Below are 8,963 nucleotides of genomic sequence, written 5' to 3' on the forward strand. Positions count from 1 at the left end.
CTTCACCAAAGAGCCAGACAGTAAAATATTTTCCCTCTTGCAGAAAAATATCACCAGGGAAGAATTCACAGGCAGCAAATAACAAATAATCAAATCATCTTCCTTGGAAGGGTAGATCCAAAGAGAATACTTGTGTCACAGAGCTGGAATTATGTATATTTTTTCTAGCTCTCAAATTTTTCTATAAAAGATAAAATAACTTTATAATTTTAAAAGAATTTTGTTCCAAGTTTATGATTTGTGTATCAACCTGTACATTGTTTTTCTCCTTTTTATTTATTTATATTTTTTTTGACAGGCAGAATGGATAGTGAGAGAGAGAGACAGAGAGAAAGGTCTTCCTTTTGCTGTTGGTTCACCCTCCAATGGCTGCCACGGCTGGCGTGCTGTGGCTGGCGCACCGCGCTGATGCGAAGGCAGGAGCCAGGTGCTTCTCCTGCCCAAGCACTTGGGCCATCCTCCACTGCCTTCCCAGGCCACAGCAGAGAGCTGGCCTGGAAGAGGGGCAACTGGGAAAGAATCCGGCACCCCAACCGGGACTAGAACCCTGTGTGCCGGTGCTGCTAGGTGGAGGATTAGCCTATTGAGCCGCAGCACCGGCCTCAACCTGTACATTGTTAAGAAGAAAAAGCGATGACAAAGTGGGCCAGGTTGGAAGCTGTTTATGTCTGATGGAATCAAACAGTTTGAGTAAGGTGTGAATGACTCTTGGACAAGGTGACAACTTAGCAACCTCCTGTTGCCAGAATGCACCTGCCCCACAGAACCTACCCAATCCTGCAGAACATATTTCCTTCCTGGTGTAACCCACATGTGGAGGTCATGGCTTGACATCGTTGTATGGGCTGGTGAAGCTCTGTGCAGAGCAGAAAGCATCAATTTCAAGCAAAGTGATTTGACCACCAGTAGGCACAAAAATACTTAGAAAGATAAAAAGCCTGCAAATATGACTGAATGTAATTGCAATGAAAGATGCAGTCATCAGACTGGGGTGAGTTAATGTAAACTGGTGTCTCCCACAGGGTTTTCAAATCAAATACTGGTTTTGTGAGATTCTCCTTGAGTAAATGACTCTGGAATCTGGTAAGTGCAGAAAGCAACGTTTTATCTTTTTTATGTTTTAAGAGTCGCAATGCACAATAGTGTCTTAGATAATGAGAAGCCTTGCCATGGGGCAAACCAGCTGAACTGTCTTTAACTTAGTCACTCTTGAACCTATGAGACCAGGAGGTCCCATTTTTGCACAAGGCTTACAGACCCTTGGCAGGTCACTTTTGGAGAAATGCTGATCTAGTCAAGGCTCAAGGCTCAAAGGAAGGACCTGAGAGAGCACAGCTTCTCCCTGGAGCCCAAAAATGCTTGCAGTCACTGTGGCAAACCTCTGGAGTTATGCCTGCTGATCTCTGCCATCTCAGGCACACATTTCTACAGGAATATCACCCAGAGGGGAGGGAGTTCATATGGGAAGAAGTCAGTTTATATGGGGGATAGAACGACAGGCAAGTTAGCGTGTGCCCTGGAGAGTGGCAAATTTGGCTCTGATTTCTTGCTTCCCACTTGCCCTCTGGGAGATGCTACAGACCAGGGCAGGTGCTCTTGGGAGGAGTGTGCTGAGTGCAGGGCAGCTACATGCCACCCCACTGCTGTACAGGGAGAGTGACTTCCCCCTTGTGGCAGAATGCAAGGCCCTAGGGAAACTGTTGGGTTCACAAGCAGTCAAGGATCCTCCCCAGCTATCAGCTCTGATGCTATCAGTGAGAACTACACTAACCACAATTTCTTTGCATCCAGTCTCCACATAGGTTGGTATGGTTTCGTCCCTTCCACCAGCAGGACAGACTACTTGAATCAGATAAGTCTGCTCCCCTCATCTAAAGACTCAGAAGCTAAGGAAAAGGTATGTCCAAATGCTCTTGATAAAAACACACTCTCCTCACAGGGCTTGGCAGTGTGTACCAGGGGGACTTGAAAAGCCATTAAACCCTTTGAGATGGTAATCTGACATCCAACAATCTGTCATTAGGAAATAACTGGAATTCTAGTCAAAGATTTTTGTGCAATGAAGTTCATTTCTGTTTAATTTAAAATAGAGGAAGTTTGGGAGCATTGTATATGCCCAACAGAAAGTGAGTGATAAATTATCATCTGTTCATGTGTGACAGTTTTGGCCAGCCATTACAAAATCCAATTTTCAAGGATTGTTGAATGTTTGTACTGTAATGCTAAGTCAGGGAAGGCTAACACCAATGGCAATGCAAAACAGTATATCCTTTATGGAGGGAAATTTGGCAATCACCACAATTTCACACACACGAACCCTCTGATCCACCAACTCTGTTCTGGGAACCTACTCCAAAGATACCCTCGTAAATGCGCAAGGTACCACACACACACTGTTACTTGCTGCAGCACTATTCTTAATAGCAAGAGTAAGAACAATCCAAATGCCTGTCTAGGTGACTGGTGGGATAAATGATCACAGACTCCAAATGGAGCACTAGGCAGCTCTAAAGGGAAAAAGGTAGAACTTCATGGACTTACTTGGAAAGAGCTCAAAGACATTTTGCTAACAGAAAAAAAATCAAGATAGAGAACAATTTATGCAATTTGTCATCTTTATGTAATTTGTGTTAGAAACCATGTTTAGTTTTTCTATGAGGTTCTTTTAAAAAAACAACTTTGAGAGCTCAGCTGCAGATTATCTGACAACTTCTCTTTATATAATGGCTGTCAATTCCTTCCATGAGTCCAGTGACTGATCATTTATCCACCAATCATCTAGTGATGTGCATTTGGGCTATTCCTACTCTTTTGCTGTTAAAAATAGTGATGCAATGTGTAACGGAGTGCGTCACTTTGTGTGTTTTCTGGTGTATCTTTGCGGCTAGGTTCTTCAAAGTAGACTTGCTGGGCCAGAGGGCTGATGTGCATGCAGTTGTGATAGAGGCTGCCAAGTTTTACACCCAAGGCCATCTGTCAACAGCTGGAGACAGATTTTGGTTGTCACCACCTGGCAAGTGATGCTCCTGGCAACTAATGAGTCCTGGTCAAGGATCCTGCTGAACGTCCTACAATGCACAGCACAGACCCCATAACACAGAATTGTCAGGTCCAAAATATCAGTAGTACTGAGGTTGAGAAACTTTATATTAACTCTTTCTTCTAAGTTAGACTAAGGCTGGACCATTTTCCTCATCAAAAAATTACTGTCATGATAGTACTTGAATTAATACTGAGAACCTCTATTATAAACACAAATATAAAATATATGTGCAGTGGCAAAAATGAATATTAGTTAAGGTCAAGAACTAAGATTTTCACAATGAAGTATATACATATAAGATCAAATGACTTAAATAAAACCCATAATCTTAAATATGAACTCATTATTTGCCCATTTTTAAAACTATGTATTTGCTACCTCTGTCAAATCAAGACCAAGGAGCAATGTGCAAGGTGCACCCTTGGTCATAAGACGGTGATCTCTAAATATCTTTAAGTATCCATTAAAGGGAACCAAGGTCCTGGGAATAAGGGGCTACTTCCAGGTCTATAGCAGAATGTGAAGTTGAACGTGGATTACCTTGCACAACTAACAAGGAAGTTTGGCCTAGGAAATAAAACCCCAAGTTGAGCTTATATTATTAAATTATAAGAGTAAAATGACTATTGAGAGGATGATGAGTTTATGCCCTAACAAGCTGGACTCTGGATTTGTACTGCCAAGTACAGTAGCCACTGACCACATGTGGCTACTGGGCACTTGACATGTGGTTAACTTGAACTGAAATGTGCTGTAAAGGCAAAATCTACAGTGGGTTTCATTTATACTATGAAAAATAGAAAGTAAAATATGAGGTGGTTTGTATAATGATTATGTACTGAAAGGACATTTTGGCTCTCCTAGGTTGAATAAAATAAATGATTAAAATTAATTTCACCTGTTTCTTTTTGCCTTTTCTTGATTCAGTGCTAGAAAATGTGACAGTTTACATGTGTTTTGCATTGTGTTTCTATTAAATAATGCTGCCACTGAAGAACAAGTACATGATCTTCTGAAAGGCTTTGGACTTGGAAAGTGAGATGAGCAAAGAAGTTCAGAGAGAAAGAGGTACGAAAAAGACAGGGAGAGAAGGAGATAGGGAGGAAGAGAGAAGAGAAAGAATAAGAAGGCAGGAGGCAGAGAGGGAGGGAGAAAATTGTCTGAACCAAAATGAAGTCACTTGTGTCAAGTCCTAAGCAAAAACAGAATAAAATAGCTGAGAGGCTACAAAGAAGAGGAGTTGCATACATATATGCCTGCTAACACAAACTATTCACAGGGGGCCAGTGCTGTGGTGTGGTAGGTTAAGCCCACACCTGCAGCGCTGGCATTCCATATGTACACCAGTTCAAGACCCAGCTGCTCCACTTCCAATCCAGCTTTCTGCTAATGGCCTGGGAAAGCAGTAGAGGATGGCCCAAGTGCTTGGGCCCCTGCACGCACATGGGAGACCCAGAGAGAGCTACTGGCTTCAGATCAGTGCAGCTCCAGTTGTTGCGGCCATTTGAAGAGTGAACCAGCAAATGGAAGACCTCTCTCTCTGTAATTATGCCTCTCAAATAAATAAATAAAGCTTAAAAAACTATCCACAAAAGACCACAACCTTACACAAAAGCCATCACAAGCTCACCCAAGAGCCATCCAGATAAGGAAGTCTGCCTAGCAACACACTGTGTGACCTTACACAGATGCCACCCTTGCTGTTGATCTTTGTGGCAAGGATTATTATATAAAAATAACGTTCATAATCTTCCTCATTTTGCCTTTAAAATTTTCCCCTTGCCTCAGCCTCTTTGAACATGCACACTTGACTAAGGCCTATGTACTCTTGTTGCAGTGCTGTTTACCTAATAAGCATTCATTTCTGAGGAATCTTTCACGATATGTTATTTAGGTTGACAGAAGGAACTAGTGGCCACAGAGTGTCAGTTGTGACCAGTTCCTAATACTTGATAATGAGAATAAATGATTGTTACTTAAGTATTTATTCTATTTCAGTGTTAACCAATACTTCACACGTGTTTACACCGTGATGTGTAAGGGCACGCTATGATGTGTATGTGCACACAATGATAAAATTTTCTAACCATGTGTCTCTCAGAGCATATCCTCAACATTAAGCAATGCTCAACTACTTAAAACCATCAACTTGTACACTTTAAATGGGCAAATTGTGAGTTTTTTTGACAAAGCATTAAAAATTTCTGAAAACTAATAAGGTTGCACCAAACAAGCCATGAAATCATATTGATACTGGTAATGGAGATGAGGTTGGTGACTGCTCACAGGATACCACTGCAAGTTGTTAGGGTGCCTAGCACTAGAAATCAAGGACAAAGAATCTTCTCTGCCAGTATGAACTGTATTTCAAGATAATCAATAAAGCCTATGGGATGAAGGAAATTTTCTATTGTAGAATAATTCCAGCTGTCAGAAGAAATGATAGAATCGCACCCATGGTGAATAACTACTCAGGTAAAGAATATCAATGGATGAGAAAACCTTTGGTGGGAACCAGACAGTGGGGGAACCAGACACTCCTGAACCCACCAATCAACCTTGGCATCACCAAAAATGGGACAACAGGACATTCTGTATACCCCTGCCAATGATGCAATGGGATGCACACAGCATCACTTATGCAGTACATTGCTGAGAAAGTTCCATTGGTCTGAACCTAATCAATATAACTCCTACAGAGCAATTTTGGGGGTAAGAAGAACAAGGTAGCTATTACTGTGAGGATACACTGAGTCAAATCCAGAAAGTTTAGATATTTAGCAGGGCAGTTTCCCTGGCAATCAACAGGTCAAGGAACTTAGGGCTGCCATTGTGGCCTAGTGGGTTGCCATTGTGGCCTAGCAGGTTAAGCTGCACTGGCTTCCATATTGGGTGCCAGTTCCAGACCTGGCTGCTCCATTTCCAGTGCAGCCCCCTGCTAATGTACCTGGGAAAACAGTGGAAGATGGCCCAAGTCTTTGGGCCCTTGCACCCATGTGGGAGACCTGGAAGAAGCTCCTGGCTTCTGGCTTCGGATTGGCACAGTTCCAGCCACTGTGGCCATTTGGGGAGTGAACCAGCAGATGGAAGATCTCTGTTTTTTTTTTAATGATTTATTTTATTTATTTGAAAGAGTTACAGAGAAAGGTAGAGACAGAGAGAGAAAAGTCTTCCATCCTCTGGTTAACTCCCCAGATGGCCCAATGGCCAGACCTGTGCCAATCCAAAGCCAGGAGCTAGGAACTTCCTCCGAGTCTCCCATGTGGGTCCTGGGGCCCAAGGACTTGGGCCATCTTCTATTGCTTTCTCAGGCCATAGCAGAGAGCTGGATCAGAAGTGGAGCAGCTGAGACTAGAACCAGCGCCCATGTAGGATGCCAGGACTGCAGGCCAGAGTTTTAACCTGCTGTGCCACAGCGCTGGCCTCTCTCTCTGTATTTGTAACCCTGCCTTTCAAATGAATAAATAAATTTTAAAAAAAGCAAGTCAAGAGCTAAAAGATTGCCCAAGTGCTTGAGCCCTTGCCATCCACTTGGGAGACTCGGATGGAGTTTTTGGTGCCTGGCCCAGTCCCGGCTGTTATGGCCATTTGGGGATTCAACCAGTAGACAGAAGATCTCTCTCTTTCTCTGTCTTCCCCTCTCTCTGTTACTTTGCTTTTGAAATAAAATAAATATATGTATAAAAAAACAATCTTGAGAACAACCAGTTACAGGGTGCAAGCCTTGTCTGGATACCAGCTTAGAGTAAATCAACTGTAAAAAAGATATTTTTGAAACAATATGGGAAATCTGAATATAAACTGCATAGTAGATGATATTAAGGAATCACTGTTAACTTTCTTGGGAGTGATAATGGCATGTGGTAATGTAAGGAAATATATATTTTTAGATGTATGCTTAAAGGTACATTTTAGAAATGATACTTGGATATGATTTAAGATATCACTGCCAAAAAGGTGATTGGAATAGACTAAAGAAATCAGGCTAAATGCTGTTAGTTATTGAAACTGGGAGATGGCTGGTTCACTGTGCCTATTTCTTTCTTAACTATTTTGAATTTTTCATAATAAAAAGGTTTTTTTAATATCAGAAATACTCAATGATATGTATTAGAACGCACTGATTTCAAGGTACATTGAAACTGCACAATCTATGATATAAGGAACATAAGCTCAAAGGCACAGGTATATATGCAAATCAACATGTTCATAAGCAATTTTCTGGGAAAACCTTTCTAGACTTAATTGTTTGCTTTTTTTAAAATGGGTTTTCACTATTTTTCCTCTGTAGCCCAGTTTTTTGGAGGGGCTTATGGAAATAAGCCAGCACAATCCTTTCCTCCACAAATTCCCAGACACAGTAATCCTCCCCTGTTGACTGAAGATACCTTTCAAAATGTTTCATGGATACCTGAAACAGAAGGTAATGCCAAAGCTTATAAATACTATTTTTCATATATATACATGCCTATGATGAAGTTTAACTTATAAATTAGACACAGTAAGAGATAAACAGTAATCATAAATTGGAACAATTATAATGATATACTATACTAAAAGTTATTTGAAACTTATGAACTCTTTATTTTTGGAATTTTTTATTTAATATTTTCAGACCATGGATGAGCTTGGGTAACTAAAACCTGAAAAGGGAAACAGCAGATAGGGAGAAAGCACTATATTCACTGGGAGAGGAGAGCCATTTAGTCTGGAAGAAAATGTGTAGGTGTCCCCAGGGCACACATCTTCCCACACTCATGCATAAAACTCGGCTGCTTGTCTCCATCCCTGCTGACTTGCCGTTACCCTGAGCTGTAAGGAGAGTGCCTACCATCAATCCTGTTTCAAACAGATGAAGGAAAGGAGATGCCTACCTTAAAGGATTTGATAATCACATTTGTCAAAAGACAAAACTACAGTGCATTTAGCTTAAAGATCTTATTGACTTCACTTTCCATACTCAAATCAAACGGCACTTCATTCTATAGAATTGAGGGAGTGTTCTATAGAATTGACTGGAAGAGGAGCAACAGGGACTAGAACCTGGTGCCCATATGGGATGCTGGCACCACAGGTAGAGAAATAACCTAGTGAGCCATGGTGTCAGCCCCTCAAATAAACAAATCTTAAACATACACCCTTCCCTTTGGTCCTGTTGCACACAAGCAGGAAAGTGACTGAAAATGCAGGACACAGACATGCTGAATTTCAGGAACTTGGTTTCATTAAGGATGTTAGACAGACTGCTGACTGAGAAAGCCATGGTGCAACTTCCAAGACCAAATGCCACAGGCATACCAGAACTCAGTAGAAGACAATGGCTGAAATCTTGTTGTATATGATGATATTTTGACCATACTCAAATATGTTCCTGTGTCATTAAGAAAGAAAGATTACCACCCAAATTCCACAGAGTCAGTTGGATCCAGGAGATAAGATTGGTGAAGTTAGGTGCATAAACGAGCATAGGTTCCCCTCACCCTTTGTCCTTTAACAATAACATTGAAGGCTTTAGCCAGAATGGTAGAAATAGGCACAGAAAAATAACTCCAAATATGCTCTGCTAGAGAAAGCAAGTGTTGTGTTTGGTAGACATTAAAGAGTAAATGGCAGAGAAAACAGAAGGTGAGGTACACAAGCAAGATGTAGTTTGAGAGCCTGGTTATTTTCCATGACAGTAGGAATGACTTAGTGTCCACAAATGCCCCAGAAACTATTGTGAACACAGGAAACCACAGAGTGAAGCCAATTAGAGACTCCACTAAGGAATCTTCACAATTTTTAGAGGTGGCAGTATTACTGCTGGACACATTATTAATCTGGATACATTACACACTAAATCATATTTGTTGAGAATGTCATAAGCTCAGTGTCAGTATTTCTCTTATTCGTAGCTTCCATCTCAAAGGACCACATTGGA

The sequence above is a fragment of the Oryctolagus cuniculus genome, chromosome 15 (genome assembly GCF_964237555.1).
Source record: "Oryctolagus cuniculus chromosome 15, mOryCun1.1, whole genome shotgun sequence".
Taxonomy (NCBI): domain Eukaryota; kingdom Metazoa; phylum Chordata; class Mammalia; order Lagomorpha; family Leporidae; genus Oryctolagus; species Oryctolagus cuniculus.